We start from the raw sequence: 27644 nt of genomic DNA, 5'->3' as shown, positions 1-27644 counted from the left end.
TTAACTACTGTGGTTTTTCATCCTTGGGCTACCTAGAATTATTTTTAGAAAATCAAAACAATGTAAAAACATTGATGTTTATATGATATTAGCTGTTACTATAATTTTCCCCATAATTTGTTACCTCACCAATAGCCCCAGTGTTATCAGTTGCCAAATGAAAACTACTATCTATATGTTGATTTTCGTCCAGTTCTCCTCTTTCCCTCTCTAAATACTTCAACTTAGGACTCATCATTGCTTACTAACAATAGCAGCATTTAAATAACTTCCTTACCTCCAGTTTATTTTCAATATTTCCCTTTATGACCCTTCTAAAATATGGATTTGACCCTATCATGTCTGTACTTAAAATTACTTTAGGTTCCTCATTACCTTATGAATAAAATCAGGAAGTCGTAGCTGGCATCGTAGTTCTTTATAATGTGTCCACATGCTCAGCTCTTGCCACTCTCCAACGTTGTAATCTCTAGCCATACTGAGTTACTCTGAGTCTTTTTTTGGGAGGAGGGAGGATATGTTGTGTGTCAGTGATTCTGATTCTTCAAGCTATGTAAAAATGGAGCATAATATAATATTTTTATGGTTAATATAGTCAAAGTACTAAGCTAATAGTTTATAAATGACGTTTAAGAAGACTAGTAATTTGTAAGTTAGAAACCAACGTACATAAGAACATTATAATCTAAGAAGAATATTTTTGTTAGTGAACTATGGAAAAATTGCCACTGCTTGTGTTTTACAGAATTGTCATAACACAGCCATGTAGAGCATGGACTCTCGAGCCCAACTGACTCAGTTCAAACCCAAGCCCCTTCCTTTACTCACCCTGTGATGGAACATGTGACTTCATCCCTCTGGGCTTCAGTTTTCCAACAGTAAAACAAGGGTGAAAACAACACATACCTCACAGGGTGGTTATGAGAATTAAATGTATGAACACATATAAAGTAGTTAGAACCAACCAAGCCTGTTACATATGAAGTGCTACATAGAAGTGATAAATCTGAATTATCAATATTTCTCAAGTCTTTAATTAAATAGAGGTATCCAAAAATACCTTGTGAAACATAGTGTTAAAAGTTGATTATCCTCCTATTTAAATAAACTAAATTCATCTTCAAACTACTATATTTTGAAATCTTCTAGGGTTTCTTTCCTAATTTCTTCTTCATTCAGGAACTTTAAAAAGCATAGGAACTTAAATATAATATTGGAAGTCAGTGGTCAATATTTTTAAAAACTGTAAATGCAGTTAGGAGCTCAGATCAATTAAAGAAGTATTCATTGGTTAGGCAAAGCTGGACAAAAGGAGTTATATATAAAAATAAAAACGTTGGGAAAGTTTTGGCTCTTGGTAAATATCCCATTTAGGTACATTTAACGGTGGTATAAAACTGTTGAGGAGACATCTCAATTTTAAAGGAATTATAAACAGTTGCTTAAAGAACATAAAAAAATACAAAACTATATGCATTTGTTATTAAAACATCATTATTGTGTGGGAAAAACTATATTTTAAAACTTTTTGCTATGTCTCCTATATATGAATATATTCAGTCATTTTTATTTGTTATAAAAATAAAATATGATTATTTTTGAAATATGGTTAGTTTTGCTTCTAAGTAGCATCAACTTATTTGTTGACTTAGATCCTTACCATTCATTCTTGTGTTTGGGTAAAGTGTCCTTTTTCTTATTTGTTTTCAGAAACAAATAAAAATATATTTTAAAACTGACTAAATAATACTAAATAGATATTTGCTGCTAATTAGTGTATGGTTTGAATTGTAATTATGTCATCCAAAGGGACTTATAAATATATTCTAGTTAAAATGTGATTCAATCTTCAATCATTCACAGATGCATACATTCATTATTATTCATTTAGTGCTCTCTGATTTGAGTTCTAAATGTAATCCAAGAAAAGATGGAGGGATTATACTTTTATTGCCATGATTTAATATAGCAGATCCTTTAGTTATCATCCTATACTAATCCAGGGGTTGTTGCAACTTCTTAAGAGTCTATTATTTGATTTTTAAATCAGTCTGTTTATCGAACTAACATAGCAGCATGGAAATGCAAGAGGTTGGAGGAAGATGCTGCATCTCATTATGAGACGTATGAAACAATCAGCATATATTTTTCCACTGTTCAAATTTTAGTTTAACTTTGGACAAGTCTTCATTACAGCTATTTGTTATACTTTAAAACTCTTATCTATGGCTCCTATTAATTTAAATTGTAAAGGAACTACCAGCTTCATCCATTCTAGGAAATTCAGTTAGTCCCTGCTGGGTAACAGGCATTGTGCTAAGTGCTAGGAGTTTTGTACTAAATAGGACAGTTATGATCTCCTGCCCCCAGGGATCTTACAGCATATAAGAGAATATGTTCATTTAAAAAGTGCTATAGCTATGAAAGTGTTGATTGCTACAAAAGTTTTGACTACACAGGGCACATGAAAGGAAAGTGTCATAATGTAGGCAGCTAAGGAAGCCCCTTCCACTCACAAACACCAGAAATCATAGAATAGTATTTTCTAAGGCCCAGAAGCGAGAGAAAGCATGATGAATTCAAGGAACTGCAAGGTGAGAAATATAGGATAGTAGAGAGAATATTCAGCATGCAGTTAACAGGAACCAGGTGAGGGATGACCCTGGAAGCTTGTTAAAAATATTGCATTTCCCTTAGAATTGTGGTGGTGATGGAAAATGTTTGATGTGATTAGTTTTGCATTGTTGAAAGTTGATTTTAGAGGTGGGGTGAAAGATGTTTTGGAGTGGAACAAGACTGGAAGCCCACATTCGTGGTCCAGGGGAGAGTTCATGGCAACCTAAAGTTAAAGGCAGAGTCAAGTTCCAGTATTAGGGGACTTGAGGGCAGGAAGGTGACTTTAATTGGTGGAAGAATGGGCACATCATAAAGGGACTTCCATACGAGAGGCTTTCGTAAGTGTCCCAGTCTTGCTTCCTCATTGTCCGCCTTATGACTTTTCTTCCTGGTCTTAAAAATACTTGGCTAGTGCAAAAGTAATTGCGGTTTCATAGGTTAAAAATTGCAAAAACCGCAATTACTTTTGAACCACCCTAATACAATGCTATATTACCTTTAAATAGCGACTTGAATAACCTTTCAACAGAAAGAACACTGCTTTTGGAAATCATATTGAGGGGGAGTCACCATGCACTGAGCAGCATTTATCTTGCTATGCTGCTATCCCAAGTAGAACACTGTGATAGTGGCATCACAGTTGAGAGATGTATCGGAGGATGGATTAATAGGACCTAATCATTGACTGGGTGTTGGGAATTATTCTTAAATTTTGATCTGTGGCGTTTCAGCGAACGGTGGTTTCATTTGGAAAACATTGAGGAGGAGAGGGGGAGATGATGAATTTAATTTTAAACATTCTGAATTTTAGGTGCCAGCAAAACATCCAAATGAAGATGTGGAAGGCAGTAGAATATGGTAGTTTGGAGTTGAAAGAGCAGACTTAATTGGTGTTCTTTTTTATATAGAGGGTGTTTGAAGTCATGGGAGTAAATAACACATAAAGTAAAGAAAGAAGAAAGCCTAGTATAGATTATGAGGAATTTCAAAATTGAAGGGTCTGGTTGAATAGATTGGAATCTCAGAAACCAAGGGAGAAGATGAATTTTGAGGAAATAAGCATATTTGTTAGTGACAGACTTACTGTGGAATTAAGCAAGAGAAGGGATATGTGAATGAGTGTCTGCTAGTTTTATCACTATGAATGACGAGTATTAGTGGGTTAGCATGTGCCTCAAAATCAGAGGCAATTTTGAGATTTCTGAGATGGTAACTATACAATATGAGATCAAATTTTGTGGGTTCACCTGACTTTCAGATTAACTTTAAGTGTACCTCTATATAAATATTTCTGAAATGCTTCATTGCTACTGTGGCCTGGGGTTTTATATTCACAATTGCTGCAAAGTCCTTGGAGCCCGGTGTGTTTGTGATGGTGATATACTATTCCCTTGGTGGCTTCCTTTACTCCAGAGTGGATGAGATTACATTAATTCTCTTGCACATGTGCAGTGGAGAACTTTAAAGAAATCTTTGTATGTGATTTTACATCCACAGCCAGAGTTAAAAGCTCCTCTATAGTAAAAACTTCATCAGTTCTAACCACAGTATGGGATTTTCTCAGTCACTATTTAATTACAATCAATGATTTTTTTGGTGAGATTTTTCTCAGATTTCTCTCTTTTCAAATAAGACATCTTTTATACTCAGAACATCTAATGCAAAGTTGGAAAAATTATTTGCATGTTAAGGGTAAGCTGTCTTCTGTAGGCCAGGAAGTAAGTATTACTGAAAGCTTCACTCCCATGGTTACCCTGTCAAAATCATTTCCTTTGGGAAGTTAAAGAGCCAAACTGCCAATGCCAAATTTAGTTTGCCTTTGCTTCCTTTTTCACTATGTTTACACTAAATATCATGAGATATTTTGCGTTCTTCTTACAAATTTTTTAGAGTGTAGCTATATTGAATGTGGCCATTCAAAAAGATGTTAAGCTGTGTTGGGTATGTTCATATTCTAAGGTTTTATTTAAATACAATAATGCAGTAGGAATGTGGATTAGAAAGCAAATGTGGTCTCCCGGAGCTAATTGTTAAGTATCACAGAGTTCCTGTGTTCGTTATTCTGATCCATCCTGCTAATCTTAATGTTCACCTTAGTGAGAGCCAGCTCTCTTTCCTGATTCACTAGGGAATAAGAAAATTAGGTGGCCACAAATGAGCATAATCATCCCTTGGCATCTGAGGGGAGTTGGCTCTAGGACCCCCAAGGATACCAAAATGCGAGGATGTTCAAGTCCCTTACATGCCATGGGGTAGTATTTGCACGTAGCCTATGCACAGCCTCCCATACACATTAAATCATCTCTAGATTACTTATAACACCTAATACAATCTAAATGCTATGTAAATGGTTGAGATACAGGATTATTTGGGGAATAATGACAAGAAAATAGTCTGTACATATTTAGTACAGACACGACCATCATAGACCTACCTGTATACTATACATCAGCATCAACATAAAATTCTCTTTTAAAAATATTTTCACTCTGACGTTGGTTGAATCTGCAGATGTAGAAACTGTGGATTTGGAGGACTGAGTGTGTTGTTATTTCATCGATTTTTTTTTTCAATAACTTGTCATTGGTATTTTTTAAGTGTGCTATTTTATTTTCTGAATAACTTTCAAAGTTTTATTGGTATTTTATCATTGCCCATTTGTTTCTCAGCTGTCAACTAATTTTGGGATTTGAAAGGGCTATTTCACTCTTTAATTAGCATTAGGTACCCTAAGTAGGGGTAGAGACTTCCTACAGCCTAAAAAAGACTCATCCTGTGACTATTGAAAGGCAAGGGAGTCACTGTTCTCTGCGTCTAAGTATTTTCTTTGGGAAAATTTCTAGGAAATGTATTATATTAAATAGTAGAAATGGAGATGTTTAAAGCAAGAGAACTAGAGTTGAGCTAGTAACTTCTCTTTCTCTTTAAGCTGGATTCTTTTCATTGTTTATGTAACCTTCAGACCTTTTGTATAAGTTTAGAAAAATATGTTTCTTTCATTTAGACACACAATGACTTTACCATGGTCTCAGATTCCTGGCAACCACACTCTTTGGATTACAATCCGTAGATTCCTATAGATTCCTGTCTTTCCATTTCTCACCCTAGTGTTATCCTTTTTTTTTTATTATTCAGATTTATTGGGGTGACAATGGTCAACAAAATGACATAGGTTGCAAGTGTACAATTCTATAATACATCATCTATATATTGCATTATGTGTTCATCACCATATATTTGACATCCTTTACCCTCTTCTACCACTCCTCTGCCCCCTTACTCTATGGTAACCACTAAACTGTTGTCTGTTATCCTTTAAGTATAAAAGCCCATCCTCTTCAGACCCCCTCTATTCTGAAGCTTTCTGTTTCATTTCTTTTTATTTATACTTTCGTTTTTAATATTTGATACCGTAGTACGAGGATAGTTAACATTTTAGAAAAATTTTGCACAGGTTTCTTTACATGATTATTAAATAATATTTTTAAAGTAACTGCACATTTAAAATTTAGTAAAAGGAAGAATTTTAATAAATGTTTAATTACAAAGTGCAGGTTATAGCTTATCTTATTTTTTTAATAATCATATTTTTGTATACATACAGGTTACCATGTTTGGAGAAACCTCTGAAATTCCCTATAGGATAAAGAAATTCAGTGTGGGTCTTACTCTTCTTTGCTCAGTGAAAATCTAAGTAGTTAAATTTAGGCTTTATAAACTTTTCATAATTGGGTTAAATGACATTCTGAATACTCAAGAGTTACAGATTGGATATGATATAGAGATTAAGGGTTGTAGTCCCTTTTTATGTATTCTGTCCAACCCTAATTCATTATGGCTCCATTCTATTTGTTACTTTGGCAGCATCATTGAGTATAATAATTTAGAAAGAGTATTTGAAAAATTTTACACATATTTAGAAATGTCTGAAATGTAGTCTTCTGAACTTGTTTTGAAGTAAAATATTCAACTTGAGAAAATGCCTATAAATGCCCATATTTTCTGAATTCTGGTGGTAATTTTTAAGCTATACTACTTACTTTTCATGACTGTCCTGTAGCAATTATTTAGGAGGTTAAATCTAAATTGATTTGTATCGCTATAAAATTTGGTTTGGTTTCAGTTAATGTGATACAATGCAATGTAGATGAAATAGACTATGATTTCATTGTCTTGATATAAAATTTACTTGATATTTTGATTGGATAATGAGATACACTTTATATCAAAAGAAATTGTTTTGTAGTTAAAACAAAGTAGATCTTTACAGTGTATAAAATAGAAGTCTGCTGTCTTAGAAAGCATAATTAACTCCTATTAGACTTCATTTCTATTATATTCCAAAATGCAGAAGTAATAATGTACTTCTTTGTATTCTAATAACTTAAGAATATTCTCAAAGTATTTAGGTTAAATTAGCTTCTGACATGAGGGAATCTGGCTAAATGCTTATTATAAGGTCACAATGTTTTAAGAAAAACAGCAGAGTGGTTAAAACCTAACACTCTGGATTTGAGAAGCATGGGTCTACCACTTACCCAACATGTGACCCAGGACAATTTACATATTGCTATAGGTCACATTTTCTTCACATGTCAAAAAGATAATAAAAGCACTTTGAGGGCATGGATTACACCTATTTTATTCCTTGCTATATTCACAGTTCCTGACACATAGCAAGCACTCAATAAATATTGAATAGATTAACAAATGGATACCTGTACCTCAAGGCTATAATACAGATAAAGTTAAAAAATAAATAATTTAACAAATACATACATGCATAATACATACATACATACATACATATAAATAGCTGAGTATATGACCCATTTAATTGTTCAACTAGGGGAGTTATTTTTATAATTCTTCCATGTCAACTCTAAAGATAAATACTTAAGTGACCCCAAATTTAGGACTGCACGTATATGCCAATGTCAAAATTAACTAAAAGGGATAATGAAGTTTAGCAATTGATTTGGTTGTTTATTTTGTTGAGTATAGTTGAAGTAATGTTTACAAACTTTCTGAAACATTCAACAAGCTCTGTACTGAGATAAATTTTCCGTCTTCATATCAGACACTGTAAGACTTAAAATGTGCACAAGATAATTGTACATTTTTATATCTGGGATTTGGATAGCTTTTCTGGGTTTCAGATTAATATGAAAAATTTAACATTCATCTAATTTCTGAGGTTTGTGTTAACTATGCAGATCAAGTAATAGTGCTTTTCAGAAAGGAAATGAAGTGGCTTTAAGAGAAACTTGAAGAGTAATCCTCAGAAAGCTCTTGATGCAGCTGTTCTGTCATGTGTAACAAACATCTGAATATGCTCCCTGAATGTGCTCATTATTTGATGGTTGTATATCACATAAGGAACTTAGCTTGCATGCATGCTCCTTCGGAATTATGAATCACAGATACATTTATAACTTTTTTGATAACCATTACATTGAAATATAAAATTTAAGGTTTCTGATCTGGAGGTTAATTTGCAAAACAGCCATGCCATTTCACCTTTGGATATCTCAGAAGAAAATCATTATTTTTCCTTGAGAAATCATCCAACCCAACCAATAGCAATACATTTCTACAAGGAAAGCATGTCAGTTCTTTACTCATGGTCAAAAGTTTTGTTGAGGGCATTGCCATCTTCTAGTGGAGCAGGATTTATAGATGATGTAATACAGAATTGTACACCTGAAATCTATGTAATTTTACTAACAATTGTCACCCCAATAAATGTAATAAAATAAAATTGAAAAAAAAAAAAAAGCCATTCATTCATTCAATGGTATTGAACAAGCAGCATATTAAAATACTTTTGACATTAATTTAGTTGAAATTATCTTTCATCAAAAAATGGTTCCCCTCTGTCTGAGAAGACAATCTTCTTCGACCAGACGCACGGCTCAGGCATGGGGAACCTATGGAGCAGTGATACCAATTGAATTAGTCCTGTCAATCTTTGAGAGGGAGATGCCACTCTACAAAGCAGCTTGCGAGGCCCTGGGAAAGAACAACTGTGAATTGCTTTCAACCACTGGAGATCCTGTGGAATGATGGGCATATTACAATGGCTACACGTTCCAAATTTATCTTGACCACTTCATCTTACAGGATTTCTGAGGTGTTCTACAGTCTTTAAGATGACACTAGAATACCAAACATGGCCTACCAGACTGCTTTTTATGCTTTCGGGTCCAAATGCCTCTCCCCAATCAGCTCACACTGCCCTCTGCCTTGTCACCTGAGTTCTAGGCACATGCCCATTTCAGACCTATTCACTTGTTCTGCTTACTGAGACCATAGAGAATCTGCCTCTGTCTTCTCTTTTTTTACCAAGTTCAACTTATATTTTTACTGCACATCAGAAAGATAGTGTGGTAGTTTCTCAGGCAAACCTCCCACAGCCTCCCTTAATAGATTAAAACCTCATGTTACCATGCACCTCTCCTTTGTGACACACATTACATTTTAATTTTCCATTTATTTATGCATTTGTTTATTATATTTCTTACGGACTAAACTGTAAACAACACAAGAGAAAGGATGGTGTCTGCTTTTAGTTATCCTTTCATCTCCTGTGCCTAGCAGAGTGCCTGGCACAAAATATACACTCAAATATTTTCTCAATGAATAAAGGGATAAATAAATGAATGAATATAATACACAGGAAAAAATGCTGTGTTCAATAAAGGAAGTCCTAACACAACACTATGGGAATTTAGATGAATGAATGAATTGCCCAAATGACTAAATTTTAAAATACATGAAGGTGACAACTATTATTGTATATAGAAAGCAGAGGTTGAAAATCTTACCATATCAGACTGGATGATGCAAATCTTGAGAGTCACAATTACTGAGTGTCTGTCATATTTAGGGCACTTTAATTAAGAGTTCCAATGACTCACCCAGATAAGAATTCTGTTTGCCATCATTGCCATAAGATACTGGTTCTGATTTCATTAGGCCAAAGGGCTACTTTGGAATTCTCATTAAAACCTCCCAGAGAGTATATGTATGTTCTTTGGAAGAACTACTTAATTTGCTAGAATTTCATTTGAGGGGCGCTGGACCTTGGTTATCCAGGACAATGTTGTATTGGTCCTGAGAGGTTACCACTAGTAGTAGCACATTGGTGTTGCCACGGTAAAAAGTGTTTGTGCTGCAGGGTGTCATCCCATCTGTGAACCCCCTTAAACCCCCTGATGAGAGTCAGCCGTTCTGAACCTACATCAGTCCTCAGTGAAGCCTCTAGGAAAAGAAAACCCCAGACGTGGAGAAACTCTGGAAAGGCTGGGGGAGGGGTGTGACGCTCAGGTCCCCTAAGGCACTTAGACCTCTGTTCCCATCTTATGCTGAGCTTCTAATCAAGCAAAGAAGAGAGCTGTGTCTCCTACTACGTTCTGAAATGTCATGGACTGTACCTTTCATTCACTTTCGTTTTAGTTTTTTCGTTTTTTTCGAATAGGCAGAAGTTATCTTCTTTTCTCATCATCTCTTGGTAAATGAATTGTAGCACCACCACCCTCCCAATGACATCACCCTGTGGTGGTTATGATTCTGTTGCTGCTGGTGAAGACCTTTTTGAGGAAAGGAGCAAGCTCTGTAGGCTCAGTGCCAACAGTGTCCCGCTTCCTCCATAAACCGGCAGTTGTTGGGATGTGTTTTGCAGGGCAGATCTCTTCTTCTTTAATCACTAGTCATAATGAAGTTTTTGTCGTATTAAAGAGGAAAAAAGAGAAGCGATTGAGAATAGTTTGAGAGGATGACTGTGCCGTCCCTCAGGTCCAGCGACAAGAGGACTACAATGGGTAGCTTTCAGAACTACATATGGTCTTCCTTCCGAGGGAGTTGATTAAGCGACTCCGGATGAAATTGAAATCCTGTGATTTGACCTTTGTCTGGCCTGGGAGGACTGCAATTCGCATAACAATTTCCTTTTGTTCTTTGTTTGGAGTTATTAATCCAACATGAGCCTCGAATTAATCAGGGGTAGTGCGTAGCTACATTGCTAATTCACAGCTCCACTGCTTGTGTCTTTTTTAATTAAGGCCGAATGATAGCAGGCCTGAGCTCTGATTGCCACACTTGCTAACCACACATTGAGGGATGAAGAGGCTAAACAGGCAGAATGAGATTACTTCAAGGTTTCGCTTAATTGTTTTCTTCCTTTAAGTAAAGAGCACTGACTGAACGTTGTTAATTCTGGGCTAGAAGTGCTTTTTTTTAATGTGTGTTGCTTTACTTGATTTTGGAACAGAGTGGAGAGAAATCTAGGTTCTTGTTGGTACCCTCAGGAGTACTGACCAGAGGGATTACCCAAATCACAGTTTCAGTTATTGATTTAAACTGCACAGCACATCTTCATAAGGAATGGGAAGTTGGTGAATGGTGGGGCCCACGTCAAAGAACTTCGACCTTTAGTTACCTGTGTATTGTGTAGGATTCGGGGCCTTTGAGGCTCTAAGGCAGCTCAACGTTGCTTAGTCAAAACTTTGAAAGAGAAAATAAATTGGGAATTTAATGTGACTTACGTTATTCTAGAATTCAGTATCACCTGGTTCTGTCTTCTACTTTGTTCAAAGGGATTTAGTTACTGGAAGGACCTAATTATAGTTCAGCTTCACCAAACAGGCTTGGCCATCCAGTGTGGAAGCCAGAATGCATCATGTGGGATTCGTAATCATTTTTTTCCTTTGGTCAAAGTTAATTGACTTCATTCCTTCAACCACTTCTCATATTTTATTTATTTTTAAATATTTTTATTAAAATATAGATAACATACAATATTATATTAGTTTCCAGACCATAGTTATTTAACATTTATGTACCTAAATAAATGATCACTCTGGTAAGCCCAACAACCATCTGACACTGTACCACACTGTCACAATATTATTGACTATATTCCCTATGCTGTACATTACATCCCCGTGACTTATTTGTTTGTGCCTGAAAATTTGGACGTCTTATTACCCTTCACCTTTCCCCCCTTTTTAAATTTTTCAATTACAGTTGACATGCAATATTATTTTGTATTAATTTCAGGTATACAACATATGGTTAGGCATTTCTATAATTTAAGCAGTGATCCCCCTGACTAGTCTCGTACCCGCCTGGCATGATACATAGTTATTACCGTGTCATTGACTACATTCCCTATGCTTTACTTTATACCCCATGACTATTTTGTAACTACCAATTTGGACTTCTGAATCCCTTTTTTTACCTTTTCACTCTGTCCTCCAACCCCTTCTCATCTGTCACCCCAACAAATCTAGTACCCATCTGATACCATACATAGTTATTATGATATTATTGACTATATTCCTTATGCTATACTCTACATCCACATAACTACTTTGTATAACCAATTTGTATCTCTTAATCTCTTCCCCTTTATTCACCCACACTACCAAACCCCTACCATCTGGCAACTATCAAAATGTTTTCTGTATCTATAACTTTTTTTATTATTATTATTTTGTTCTTTAGATTCCACATATAAGCAAAATCACATTGCATCTGTGTTCTTTTTTCTGACATACTCCACTTAGCACAGTACCCTCAGGTCCATCCATGCCACTGCAGATGGTGAGAATCCATTCCCTCCCAGGGCTGAGCAATAGTCCATTGTGTTTATCGGCCACCTCCTCTTTATTCTTCCATTGCTGAACACCCAGGCTGCCTCCACTTTTTGGCCATTGTAAACAATACTTTAATGAACATATGGATGCACATGTCCCCTCAAAGTAGCATTTTGGGTTTCTTTGGATAAATACCCAAAAGTGGGATTATTGGGTCATTCTTTGTCTCTTGCTATAGCCTTTGTTTTAAGTCTATTTTGTGTGGTATTAAGTATTGCTACTCCAGCTTTTTGTTGGTTTGTTTGTTTGTTTCCATTTCATGAAATATCTTTTTACATCCCTTTACTTTCTGTCTGTGTGTATCTTTCAATCTAAATTGAGTCTCTTGTAGGCAGCATATGTAAGGGTTTTATTTTCTTATATGTTCCTTCCTCCTATTTCTTTTGATTGGAGCATTTAATCCATTTACATTGAAAGTAATTGCTCGTAGATATGTAGCTATTGCCATTTTATTATTCATAATTTAGTGTTTTTTTTCCGTCTTAAGAAACCCATCTAAGATTCCTTGTAATACTAGTTTGGTGGTGATGGACTCCTTTAGCTTTTTCTTGTCTGGGAAGATCTTAACCTGTCCTTAGATTTTAAATGATAGCTTTGCTGGGTAGAGTATTCTTGGCTATAGGTACTTGCTTTTATCACATTGAATATTTTGTGCCAGTCCCTTCTGGCCTGCAAAGTTCTGTTGAGATATCAGCTGATAGTCTTATGGGCGCTCCCTTATAATATACTTGTTGTCTTTCTGTTGCTGCTTTTAGGATTCTCTCTTTGTCTTTAACCTTTGTCATTTTAATTCAGTGTGTCTTGGTGTGGGCCTGTTTGGGTTCATCTTGTTTTGGACTTTCTGCACTTCCTGGACTTGTATGCCTATTTTCTTTGCCAGGTTAGAAAAGTTTTCAGTCATTATTTCTTCAAATATGTCCTCAATTCCTTGCTTTCTCTCTTCTCCTTCTGGTGCCCCTATGATACAAATGTTGTTACACTTGATGTTGTCCCAGAGGTCTCTTAAACTATCCTCATTCTTTTTGGATTCTTTTTTCTTTTTACTCTTCCAATTGGGTGTTTTCTGCCACCTTTTCTTCCAAGTAGCTCAGCCCATCTCTGCTTCATCTAGTTTGCTGGTGATTCCTTCTAGTGCATTCTTCATTTCAGTTATTGTATTCTTCACTTCGGCTGGTTCTTTTTTATGGTTTCTCTGTCCCTTTTTAGGCTTGCTACCTCTTTGTTGGAGTTCTCACTAAGTTCCTTGAGCATCATTATAACCATTATTTTGAACTCTGTCTCTGGTCGGTTGCTTACCTCCATTTCATTTCATTATTTTTTTGGAGTTTTCTCCTGTTATTTCATTTGGAACACATTTTTTTGTTTCCTAATTTTAGCTGCCTCTCTGTGTTTGTTTCTGTGTACTAGTAGATCTGTTATGTCTCCTAGCTTGGCTGGGTGGCCTTATGTAGTAGTTGTCCTCTGGGGCCCTGGCACTGTCTCCCTGGTCACTTGCTCCAGGTGCTCCAGGAATGTCTCTTGTGTGGATTGTTGAGTTGATCCTGTTATAGTTGAGCCTTGATTGCTACTGGCACATCGGTTGGTGGGATTGACTCTCAGATTGATTGGCTGTGGAGTTTGGCCATGTCCACAGCTTATGAGCTGCTGTGCAGGGACTTACCCTACTGAGTAGGATTCACCCAGCGGGTTCTGGTTCCTGTTGACACCACTCTTTGTGTAAGCCACTTTTGAGGCTAATTGGGTGGTACTCTACTATGGTCTAAAGCCAACCTCCAAGTATGTTGGTTCTGGGGCCTCTTGGGAGGGTCACTGGTGCAGGCCTAGGCCACCCACTACCTGTGACCCTTTGGGGGACTACCTGGTAGGAGCTACAAAGTGATTCACAGTTGTTCACTGACTGTGCTACACCTGGAGGTGCATGGGAGAGGCCACACTGTGAAACAAGGATGTCTGCCACCAGTACCAGGCCTGGGGTAGCTCCTCAAAAATCCAGGGCACCCTGAGACCTGCTGCCACCTGCCCATTCCCTTAAGGTTCAGCAGCTGATAGAGCCTTCTGTGGTATGCAAATTGGGTGAGGCAGGGTCTCAGGGAATCACTAGAGTGGGAAGAATTGTGGTCACCTGTTTAATGTATATTCTGATGTGGTGCTCATGCTGAGCCGGGAGCTATTCAGCCAAAATCTCAGAGTGCACTGAGGCCAAATGTTGCCTGCCTGGGGTCTGCTGGACTCTGATCATTTTCCAAGAAAGAAAGCAGTGTGGGCAGTGCTGGCCACTTGAGGAGTAAGTGTCTCAGGCATTGGGGAAGTTGTGTGGGGCGGGGTTCCAGTGGAGCTCATCAGACCAATCAGATTCATATTTGGTGAATGGGGGAAGGCTCAACACAGGAAACATGGTGCCTGCCTGCTGGCTGCACAGGAGAAGAAACCCTCACAGGGAAAATGGCGACTGTCCTCCAGCCTCTATCCCAAAGCCACATACCTCATTCTGCTCCCCCTTATGCCTCCAATACTCCCCAAGTCACCATACTTCCACCAGAGCCCAGGGTGAGTGCCTTTAAGTAAATGAGTCTGTGTGGGCTGTTTCAGAGGATGTCTGGGTTTCCTGTAGCCTTCTGTCCCAATGGATGGTCAGAATACCCACTGTTTTTTACAGCCGGATATTGTGGGGCTTCTCTTCCTGTCACCAGTACTCTGAGCTTGGGAATCTGGTGTTAGGCTGAGGTCCCTTGCTCCTTTGGGGGGAATCTCTGTGGCTGAGATGTTCCTCCTGATTCTCAACTGCCACATGCAGGTTGGGGCCCATTCCACATCTCTGCCTCTCCTACCAGTCTCAGTGTGGCTTCTTCTTTATAATTTTAGTTATAGGATTATTGTTCATCTAGACTTTAGATGATTCTCCAGGTTGATAGTTCTATAATGTAGTTTTAATTTTAATGTGTTCACAGAAGGACACAGGCACAGTTTTTCTCTACTCCGCCATCTTGGATCTGCTTCTACTCATTATTTTAGAAGGAAAATATAATACATAGATATAGATCAAATGATCTATAAGTAAAATTGAACTCCAATTTACTGAGTTACTATGCCTCTCCCTGGAAGAAAATGCTTCCTATGGTTGTAAATCAGCTCTGACACATTGGGAAATCATCTCTTAGACAGTAGTTTAATTAACCATTGTTGCAGTGAACTTGTTAGGATCTTTATGCAACTCCACAGGTAACTTATTCCTCCCTCCAAGAGTCCAACTAACCTAGAAGAAACTGACTCTTCTTTACCACATAGCTCAGGCTTAGACAAAGGTGTAGAATGGTATGAACACAGTTGTTTATTTGACGTATGATCTTTTCCTTTCTGGGACTCAGGTTTTCAAATAAACAAATAAACAACAATCAAACAAATAGCAGGGAGTTGGACCAGAAAGTCTATATGTTTCCTTTCATCTTTAATACTCTAATGCTATATTTACATATTCTATTTCAAATACCAGATTTGGTCATTTCTTTTTCTAATCTCTGTTTTGTTTCTGCCTATGAGAATTAGTAGGATTACATTGGATAGAGATGCCTATATATTTTCCATGGAATTAAAAGCTGGAAAACATTTTAGTTTAAATGCATTATTATATTTCAAATTGGCCTCTTATGGTTGCACTTAATGTTACATTGTATTTGTTCATATATGAATGATAAGTATGTAAAGAGGATTATTTTAGAGAATAGTATTCAATTTGTAGAGGAAAGAACATGAAACTGGGAGCCAGGAAACCTTAAGTTGGGTTATAGTTCTACTCTTAACATGCTGTATGACCTTAAGTGTTTAGGTATCATTTCCAACTTAGACAAAATTACAAAAAAATCAACCAAAGTTTTCTTTCAGCTATGACTTTCTATGATTCTGATAGTTTCATCATTATGAGGACTTTGTAACTGATGCATCAGGTGTGTTGAATATTGTGTTTTCATTCTATAATATTTCAGAACTTTATTGAAAGATCAAAAATATCGATAACATTTCTAAGCAACTGAAAAAACAACAACAAACTTTCAAGGAAAATCTATTTTCATCTGCATTTCAAAATCTAATTTTTACTTTTAGAATAATGGGTTGTGAAAGTGACCAGTGAGTTTGGCCTGAAAAGAAGAATCTAGGAGAAAGATGACAGGGTAGTAGTTAAAGGGATAAGGGGGTATGAAGGAAGGATTCAATAGGATGAGGATGATTTGAGTATGTTTATAGGTTAATGAGAATGAGTTGATAGAAGGTATACTAAGGATTGGGGAAAATCGATGAAGCAAGGTCCCGAGATGATATGAGTTGAGTGGATCCCATCCATTAGTGGGAGTTTAACCTCAAACAGAGGGAGAGATGCTACATCCTATAGCCATGCAAAGAAGTTGATTAGGTAGGTTGCAGAAAGTGATGTATGTCTGGATGGGTCAGACAGTGCATATTTATAGGAAGTGAGGTGATCTGAAAGTGATGGGGGTGATGTATTAAAGAGAGTGGTGAAGGTTGGGACAGCTACTAAAGGGAATGAAAGGAGGTGAGAAAGGACAACTAAAATGATTCTTGAATGAGGTTAGAACATAAATGTGGGTGGGATAGTGCTAAAGATCTGTGCTGTTGCATAATTTTCTCCAGCTATGTTCAGCTGCCCCAGGGTAGATGAGCTTCAGAGAAGGCAGACTGTGGAGTTGATTCAGAATGAGAGCTCCTGGGGGAAGAGTGTGCAGGAATAAAGACAAGTTGATATGCCTTGGTGCATTGATTTATTAATTCCTCAAGCAATCTTTAAAGATAAACACAATTTTTGACAGTTTAAAGAGATGGAAACAGAGGCTACAGGAAGTTAGGTAATGCCGTGAAGTCAAACATTCTTGTCCCTACACCTTATACTGTCACTTAAGAGTTTAACACATTCCTCTTCATTATTTCCTTCAAAATTATTATATTGAATCATTCAATGAATTATATGGCTGAGAACATTTCTCGTAAGGATTACATAAAACTAAAAAGTAAGGCTTGTTTGGTGAGTAGATCTCATTTTACCATAAATGTCAAATACATGGACAATCTAGAAACAGAAACCCAGATATTTATGATGATCAGTCCTTGGCTTTCAGCACTGTGTCACAGCCTTTTGCTCTCTTTCTCTCTTGGCTGAGATTCAAAAACATTTTTTTTTTTTTTTTCAATCTTTGGGAAAGGCTGATAGCCCTATGCAAGTCAAGATACTATTGCTACATTTCCAAAATGTGGATGCCAAACTCTTTGGGGTTGTGATACACCCAGATGGTCTTCCTTTTTTGCATTTCTGCAAATGTTATTACCAAATACAACAAATTTTTCTCCAAAGTCATTAGAGCCCATTTGGCACCTTCTCTAATCTGTCCTACTTGTTACCTTTTAATTACTTTGTGAGGGGATCAGTTGTCTTGTTGCTGAGGGCCAAATGACCAAGGGGTTAATGCTTTTTCTGTCTTTGGCCAATTGGTTTTTTAGTCAGTAGTTATTTATGGGGAAGTCCAGGGGCCATTAGTTTTCAAGTATGTGCAGCTGTACTCTTCACAATTACTAGTCCATAAGCAAATGTGGACTTACTTTTTGTGTACGGTTGTTTTTTTCCTGATTGGTTAGACAATCTGTTGCCATTTATGAATGATTCTTGTTGATGCAAAACATGGCATTGAATTCTATTTTATTATTTGGATTGCATGTTTCATTGGATGCTGTAATCTTGATTCAGGCAAGGCACGAGGGTATACACCTCCTGTCACTGGTGACAAATTGCTCCTGTGTTGCAAAATGTCAAATCTCACCCACCGCATGTTAGCTGTTCTGTTCTCCATAAATCGGCATAGGTGCTGATGATCCTCATTGTGAAAGCAGTGACTGGTTGGCCTTGGCCTTTTTTGCTCATGCTCTGTTCTTTTGGACATAAGGTAGAGATTACTATTAATGGTTCTTTCAGTTCCTAGGAGCTCCTCCCTCTGTGCTGTCTTACTGTGATTTTTTTTCCCCCTGCCCTCATTGAATAGTAGTCTTTGATGTCACACAAGAGAATACTGTTGGCTAACAGTCTGGAGGCTGCTTCATTTGAGCTAACCACCACATGAAAACAAATGTGATCCATCATATTTCATTAACTAGCCGTCCTCCTTTTGGGTGCCCTTTTTTGATGTCAGAGTGCATCCTGACAGGAATCAGAAAGATATGTGTGATTAAGAACAGTAATAATGCTTATTGCATTGTATTGTAAATTACCTTCCTGGACCCTGCTACTTTATCAGCCCCACTGGCATTGGCTCCCGCACATTTTTGACTACTCAGTATATACAGTGTATTAGCGCAATGGAGATCATTATGTGGCCTGTATTTGAGTCATTTTTATTTAAGATGCCAAACAATAAGCTGTTGATTGGGGGAACAAGAGGCGAACAATAATGTTCTGTGTCACATAATACACCACCATTTTCCAGCTTTGCTTTAGAAGGGCCCTCTTTATTGTTTTTGTATAAAAATGGTTCTTAGGAGGAGGAATATTTTGCTGAGGTATGTCATTATTTTGCAAATTTCTATTATCTCATCATGTTGTCTTCATTGTAAATTGCAGCTAATTAGGAACCTAGTTAGAGCCCCAGCTTTGAGGCTGGCTTTTTTGTGAAAAGAGCCCACCGATTACCGCACTACAAGAGAGGAAGGGAGAGAAAAAGGAGATTAATCTGGTTACCTAGGCGACACTCGCTTCCATCTGCGAGGAACAATACATTTTTGTTTCCTTGGCTCAGTTCAGATCTGTTTTGTTTAGAGGGAAAAAAGAGAGAGAGAGAGAAAGAGAGAGAGAGAGACAGAGAGAGAAAAAGAGAGAGAGAGAGAGAGAGAGAGAGAACCTAGCTTCACACAATGCTGGATTCTGTCTAGCCCAGACTTAGATGCCTGATTCCTCTGCAAGTTAGGGGTCTCAGGGGGATGAGAAGATGAAAGAGATATAAACTCCAAAGTTGTCAAAGGTCATGACCTTGCCACACAAAGCCAACAGTTTTACCTCTAAATCCCCTTCAACCAAAAAGCACTTAATGAAATAATATACTGTGTTTCTCAATACACTGTAGTCTATATTAAAGAACAAGGCCCTCGACTTGTGGGTTTAAGGAGTCATTTTTAATTTCATACTAAATAATCAGTGACTCAAAGAAGATACTTATGGCTCCAATTTTTGTCTAGGCAAGTTGACTTTGACTTTTCTACTTTTTTTCCAAATGATTTTCCCAAAACCTACCATTTTATTGTGGTGACATATAATGTTTAAGGTATGAGTTTACTTTCCAATGAATAAAATAAACCTAGTGAATCAACCTAAGGTTGAGGCTTATTAACTACTCACCACCAGTTGCTTGTGTTGTACATCAAACTTCTAAGTCTTTGAAATGGAGTGGCCTTTTACTTTGCTCACACATAATGTATGAGTGTTGCCAGGCTGTTTACTGCCTCTTATATAGTCACCAGAGGAAGGACTGAGTGTGGCACAGAAGCTGAAAGAGTCAGGCTCAAAGGCTCAGAAAGCCCAGGGTTTCTTCAGGAGAATTGGCTAAACCCAGGGCCTCTGATAAGCATAATGCTTTCCGCAGCATGTTCTCGCTGGTTGGTTTGCCATCACGCATAATGAGTCGTTATCCAGGAAGGTTATGTGTGATGACATACAGTGAAAGGAGGCTCCAGGAGAGGAATGTTGGCTTAGCTGAGCTCTCTGGTCATAAAATGCATTGATTAACTCAGAGCAACTAGCTTATTTTAAAATGTCCGGAGGAATCCGTGCTTCACACCCATGAAATGTCTCCTCATCAGTCCTCTTTCAAAAATACATTCTTAACATAAGGAAAATAAATCTTCTCATAATAACTACAAGTTACTGTGGGTTCTCAGTATGCTCTATACGCTAATACACACTCCTCTTCCAAGGACATTACCCATCTCTCTTGTTCATTTGCAAATGGAATAAAGATACCTACCCAAATTGATTCTAGGCTTATCACTCACCCAATCCTCTAGAGCATCTGTACTCTTTCTTATTGCCATTATAGCATGTGGCCAACTCCAAAGGGTGCATCTCATAGGATTTATAAGCAGTCTTAGAAATCTATGAAATAGATATATAAGCAGTTTTAGAAAACTATCAAAAAGTTGAAACTCATGAAATTCTAATTCATTCTAAAGTTTATTAGATTTTATGGATAAAAACAAAACCTTGCTTCTTATCCCAAATTTAAGCCCTCAAAATGGTACTTAATTTTTTGAGGCCTTTGCAGGACAACAGATAAACTTTCCAATGTACCCCTGAGTACCTCAAATAAGACAAGACACAAATTAGTTTACAATGGAAATCCTCAACAGGAGTCTTCTCCCAGTAACCTTTTACTATATAAGGACCAATTACCAAATACCACACTGTTATTACTAGAAGCTGAAACATCTTTCTGAAGTTTGTGAGACCAAGCCTCTCTTGGCAATGGCAGTGACTAAATATGCAGATGTATTTTAGAAATCCGCTTTTAAACAGGCAAATGAAATGGTCTCTTCTTATCTGAATATGAGCTTTTGTCATTAAATTTATAAAGCTATTTTAAGCTTTGAGGGGACATGATCTCAATACCTTTTTATAATGAAGACTTTAGTAAGTTGCAAGTTATACAGAGAAGTAGTTGTAGCAAATAAGTCAACACTGCTCGGAATAGCTTTGTGTTCAGAAAGTATTTGAGCTTTAAAGAGCACTCTCTAGAAGGACTCCAGTATCTCTTTCCTCATGCAATTCCTGTTCTCAGTTTACTAGAGTCACATATGGGAACTAATCTCTTTATAAAGGCTTTGATTATATGCTGAGAAGGTAGAGACATGAAAATGAGGAAAGTATTCAGTATGTGCAGACACGTATTTTTGTTCACATTAGATAAGACAGGTTCTTCACCCTCACAATATGTTAATCTAGCATGGGAATGCAGTTATCACCAGGTGAGATTGCAATAGCTACTTACCAACATGACTGGAGTTAATAGATAGTGAATAAGAGTGTGTCTATCTGATAGATTTAGGGAGGATTTTGTAGTTCTCTACTGCGTAAGTGTCTCTTTTTTTTCACTACTGACTTATTATTGCTCACTCAAGACCTTAGGTTTCCCCCCCTTAGGAAGTCACTTCTAATATTCTGCCCTGAAAAAGTGGTTCAAACGGATGCAGAGGAAAGAGTGCCACCTGCTGATTTCTCATCCTAAAGCAATTCTGAGTTCCTTGGAGGCTTCTCAGACAAAATCTAGCAATGCCTGCTACTATTTATTAAGTCCTAAATGACAAGCACAAAGCCTAGCGCTGTGAGGCTACAGTTTTGTTATCATGGAGTTATAAAGTTGGTTCAGAATGATTCAAAGATTGATTACAAAACGTTTTCATTCAATTCAAAATTATCTTCTTTATTTTATGGGTTTCAAAAAATTCCAATACATCATTTCATCAATTCTTCACATTGTTCTTCTAATCAGTTAGAGAGAAAATTGTGGACAGTATGAAAATAACTTCCTTGTCATGTGAAATTTCATTGTCCTGAATTTCTTCTGGACTCTTCTCAGTGTGGAAAAGCATGGCTAATGAAAACTCCTTTTGGATGTTGACTTGGACGTTGCTCTCATGAACATGACTTTTCTTCATTCTGTCTTACAAGAAAGCATACTCCTTTCTAGTTGTCTGTGTCACTATGGAAGAAAATTGCTTAAAGTAAAAGTAAAGTAAACATTAACTTGTCCCGTAAAGGGTCCATTTGAAAATTAATATGTAGAAATATTTCATTTCTGTTTTTTCCTGATGAAATTTGCACTTTGGGAAAATTTTATAAGTTTTTAAACAACTATTAGTATGTAATTACTCACAAAATATTGGGAAGCTAGGAAAAGTGATGTGTGTTTAAGAAAGACATGAACCTCTAGCTGGTGAATACAAATTGAAGTAAGCCCTAGGAATTATTTTCAACTGTAATTCTGATCTAAGAAGTACCAGTGTAACTTTTATTTGCCACACTTGTACCACCAATTAATAGAAGAACACACTATTTTTCTTCGTCAAATGGCTAATATCCCATAGTTATACCCATTCTTTAAAAAAGACTCTCAATTTATGTATAATTTTAAAAAAATGACCAAGATAATCGGTGGGCTGATGCATGCTTATCCAAAGTGAAAGTCATCACCTATTGCAGTTTATTTATCCTTAATTGTTACTTTAGAACAGTTACATTAACCTGTGCCTCCAGTGTGAAGGTGATTTTATCTCCTATCAACTCAGGCATGAATCAGGTTGCAGGCACAGCAAGAAGAATGAGCAACAAAGGAGTTGTTACCACAAAGGAACAGCTCTAAAAATGGGCCAGAGCTGTCGATATCTCTTCCCTACTCTACAAAATAAAAGTTGTTAACAACAACAACAACAACAAAAAGATGGAATCCTCTTCTTTTGGAGAAATAAAAAAAGACAATCAATGGAAAGAAAAAATAAGGAAATTTAGTTACAAAGTGTTCATTAATAATGTTGGTAAAATAAAACGTATTTTCCAATCTTTAGAAAATAGGAACCCATTAAATACCGTTGATACGAGTCATCATGGTTTCCCTTTGTATTTAGATGAGGTGAATGTGAGTGTGTGTGGGAGGGAGCATACACGTGCGTGTATGTACACGTGTGCGTTGTAAGGAATGTTGCTTTCTATTTTTAAATTTTCACTAATTTCTCCATATAAGCATTACCGTCTATATGTAAGTAAACCTACCATATTATAAAAAATTTTCTAAATACAGTACTTCATTGCTATATTATTGCTAAATTATTATGATTTCCCCTCTGATATATCAGATATTAACTTTTTAAAACAAGAAAAAAAGTAGTTAACAATTATAGGTCATTTGGAATTTAGTTCACTAGCATCTTTGACATCAAAATCCTGTTAGTATTTTAGAATATTATTCTAATTTCTAAAGAAAGATCCTTTAATAAATGCACAGCAGCTGTTAATAACAATTTTTATATAATGCACAAGGTCTCTTCCTTCCATTGTCCTGAGTGCTTGTTGTTTGTCCTTTGGTTTAACTTCTTATATTACCCATTGAGGCTACCTCCTGTTTTTGTTCCTATGTATAACATTTTTTCTTATAGGGATCATACCTCTCAGGATGCAGTACAATATGTCGCATTTCTCCCAGCACTCACACACAGTCATTCATTTGTTTTGCACATATTATTGAGTACCTGGATGTGCCAGGCATTGTTCCAGGGGGGCATCTTGGGATACATCAGTAAGCAAAACCGACAAAGATAACTACCCCTGTGAAACTACATTCTAGTAGGGATAGAGGTCAAAAAGTAATAAGTTTATTTTGACTCTGAAAACATTGACAACTGTTTTGAGTAATGAGAAGTAGAATAACCCCTGGCACATAGTAGTTATTCAATAAGTTGTGTTATTTCCACAATTGTTTTATTGTGAGGAAATGCATGCAAAATACTTCTGTTTCTGCAGTGTTACACTGAATATAAAGCTGAGGTTAGAGTTGGATGGTTGAATGAAGGTAAAAAAAAAAAAAAAAAAAAAAAAAATACCAGGTATTGAGGACCATGATAGAGATTGGAAGATACCTTCTTTGGAAGAACAAAAGACCCACAAAATAATTCCAGAAACAAATTTCGACTTTGCTCATTGTTCCTCAACTCTTCAAAACTTGTATCTTAATTTAGAAAAATTTTCTAGTTAAATATTTGGGAGAGGGTATTAGAGATGGGTGGAAATACAATATCATTTTCACCAAATAAATATTTTAAGTATTTTTAGATGAAAATGTAACCTGATACCTCTGGCTTATAAAAATTTAAACATAAACAATTTTTTTTTTTAAATAACTACAATAGCCTATCTTTCAGCATCCATTTTCTTTTTGGCTTTCATAAAATAATAGAAGTTTCAAGCTGAAGTCTTTAGAGAATCTCTAATCTTATTAATTCTTCTTAGGGTTTGGTATCCCTTTGAAAATCTGAAAAGCATAGACCCTGTCATCCCCCAAATTGAATATATGTACATAAAATGCTGTTTTAAATTCTAGGTGATTTGTAGATAACATAAATACATTCAGTGGCCCTCCGAATTAACCTAGCTCATGTCTAGTCTGTTCGTTTTATAGCTATATAGAGATGCGGATAAATTGGGATTTATTTAAGACCCCACAAGTAGTGAATGTCAGCCTGAGAATAAAGAAGTGTCCTGATTCCTACCTAGTCTTTCCACTCTACATTTCCATTCTGGTCTTCTGTAGCTGCAATACTGCCCACCCAGAACTTAGAGACTTAAACCTCTAATTCATTATTACCTCTCCTGGTCCTGAGATTTGATTGGGTTGAGATGGATAATTCTCATTTGGGGTCATTCATGTAGTTGCAGTCAGATCACAGCTGGGGCTGGCTTCATCTGATGGCCTGACTGGCTAGATATCCTAGATAATTTCTTTACTTATATGTCTGGTATCACAGATGGGATGGCTGGAACAGCAGGAGGCATAGCATTGTTCTCCCTCCATGCAGCCTCTCCACAGGCTAGCTCTTACAAAGCATGGCAGTCTCTTAGATGGCAACTGGCTTCCTCCAGAGTGAGTATTTCAGGAGACCTAGGTGGAGGCTGCAAGATTTATTATGACCTAGTCTTGGAAGTCAGGCAATATCACTTCTGCTGCATTCTGTTGGCCAAAAAACAAAACACAGGGCCTGCCCATATGAAGGGCAGGTAGATAACAGGATTGTGAATACCAGAAAGCAGGTTTCATTGAGGACTGACCATCTTTGGAGACTAGCTAGCTGCTGTCCTCCCAGTTAAGTGTTAGCTATATCTGACTTTGGGGAGTTGGGGGGGTGTTCTTTAAAAACACAGACATTTACCTGCAATTTATTCAAACTTTGAATTTTTAAATTATCCTCTTGAAAATGATATATTTTTTAGTAGATTGCTTATTTTTCTAGTTAATATTAAAGTGGAGGGTTATAATACCTTAAAAAGAATCTTAAGGAATTGAAATCTTGAATATCTTTTCTATTTGGAACTGGATCTTAAGAATAGATGTGCAGATTTAATCCAAGCTCTGCACCTAGGATGTCCATCTATTCCTCCTGGTAATTGAATTCCACTGACTGACATAATTAGGCCCTATCTGTTAAACCTGTTGTGTCAAAATCTTCTTGAAGTGTCTTCATTTACATATTTCAAACGTTGCAGAAACAATCATAATAGTCGGTTCTGTCAAGGCCCATTGTAGAATGCTTTCATTTCTGATTGACAGTGATAATAATTGATACTATGGGTCCTTTATATTAGAATAGTTGTTTATTGGGCATAACATTCTAGAAAATGTGCGCCGAAAATCCTTAAAAAGTATTTTGGTAAAAGAAGCTTCATCAATTTTTCATTCTTTTTTCTTTTTTTGTTCCTGTCATCTCAAATGGTTTGGATCAAACTGTCCCTAAATGAGTAGACTGTCCCTAAAAGAGCAATCTTAGTCTCTTATTTCAGACATTTTCTGGTCTCTATAGTCATTCCTTTCCACAATCATTTACAGTTCAGTGAGTGGCAGCTAGCTATACTTAAAAATATCTAAGGCGTTTAAACCAAAGAAAATATATCTTTTCTCTCTTAACTCCTTAAATTTAATTAGGAACACTTTGCAAGACCATTTAGTAACTAAGGAAACTGATGTATAAAATAATTTTAAAATATCCCACATTAGGGACTTAAGTACTCCCTAATTCTCACTGCCTCCATTTTTGTTTGTTTGTTTCTTTTTCTTTTTTTTTTTTTTTTAGTTAAGATATTAATGCTAGTCAGTTAAGACCTATTTGGAGTTGTTTGAGGAAGACTAATAAAAAGATCTTCTCCATCTGACTTTTTTGAAAACCAACCATTATACAAAAGAATATGATAGATGAAGGCTAAAAGGTTACCTTTATTACTGATAAAGGTGGTATCAGACACTGTGGACAGGGAATCTTGCTAATACTGAGTGCCAGAAGTAGGCAGAATTACCCACCCAGTTGTAGGTGTGAATAGGGACAGGCCTTCTCCCACAGGGACAGAACCACTCAGGACTTGTGATCTCTGCAAGCAGCCAGCTCTCAAGAGAAAGAAGAGGAAGGAGCGCAGGAACTTATTATGTTCACTTTCCCCTACCAAACCTCTCTCTCTCTCTCTCTCTTTCAGACACACACACACACACACACACTCACTTCCTTAAAAAGCAATAATAGAGTGGACAGTGACAAACCAGTACATGATAATGAGATTGACTCCACAAGTAAGAACAATAGGAAAAGCATTTTGCCACTACTTTTTCCAGTTTTTTGTTCTGTGAACATCTATTAACATGGCTTAATTATTAAACCATTGACAAGATAATATATGAAAATAGTTCTCTTACCTTCCATTTCAAGACTCTTTGTTTTAATACTCTTTCTGTTGTACTCTTAATAAAAAGATGGGGATTCTCTTCATGTGTACAGCAGTGACCATGGGATGCTCTGACAAAAGCTTTCGTAGTCACTGCCTGGGTCAAGATAATAATTCTTTTTCATTGATGATACTACAAAGGCCTTTGGCATCAATGACCTATTTAAATAAGCCAATGATAAACCTCGCCAAAGGAGAGAATCCAGAATAGATGTCAATACAAAACTATTTCAGATGAAAATAGAGGGCTCATGCACCATTTAGGGGACTTTTTCCCTCTGTATTTGGTCCCATTGGACAGTTTTCTGAGATAAATCTTTCCAAGCTTTGATAATTTATGTTATAGCTAGTGAAACAAATGTACTTTTTTGCTTATGTTTAACTGCTCTGTATTTTATAATTAAAAAAACATTCTGTTGTTCCTGGTAATAGCTGTATTTGTGACACGATTCATTAATTCAACAAATATTTACTGAGATCCTAATATATGCCAGATACTTTCCCATAATATTTTCTGTTATTTCGTAATAGACTTTAAAGAAATGTAATAAAGAAAAGATATGTAAAGGGAATGAGAGAGGATAGAAGGCCTATTATAGACAGAGAAATCTGTCTATCTCCAGGTGACAACTGACCAGAGTACTTAATGAAGTGAAGGGATGAGCTATGAAGATCTCATACTAATTCTGGAATTGCATGCCGTACAGAGGGAATTGCATATGCAGAAACAGAAGCATGCTTAACATGCAACTTGCCTTAGAATGTGGCTAGATGTGACCAAAAAGATTGCATCTTCGGCATGAATTTGATATTTAGTAATGAGGAAGAGAACCTGAATATTTTACTAAAAA

At 36.6% G+C, this 27644-nt stretch overlaps 1 protein-coding gene across 14 annotated transcripts in view; it reads left to right on the top strand.

Moving 5' to 3' along the window:
• Window positions 1-27644, top strand: part of SOX5 (SRY-box transcription factor 5) — a 946176-nt gene that overhangs the window by 481090 nt on the left and 437442 nt on the right. The window lies entirely within an intron of this gene.

This window comes from Rhinolophus sinicus, chromosome 1 (genome assembly GCF_057876585.1).
Source record: "Rhinolophus sinicus isolate RSI-liver-muscle chromosome 1, RSI-T2T, whole genome shotgun sequence".
Classification (NCBI taxonomy): Eukaryota; Metazoa; Chordata; class Mammalia; order Chiroptera; family Rhinolophidae; genus Rhinolophus; species Rhinolophus sinicus.
The sequence above is the reverse complement of the archived record's forward strand: the minus strand, read 5'-3'. Positions and strand labels throughout refer to the sequence as shown.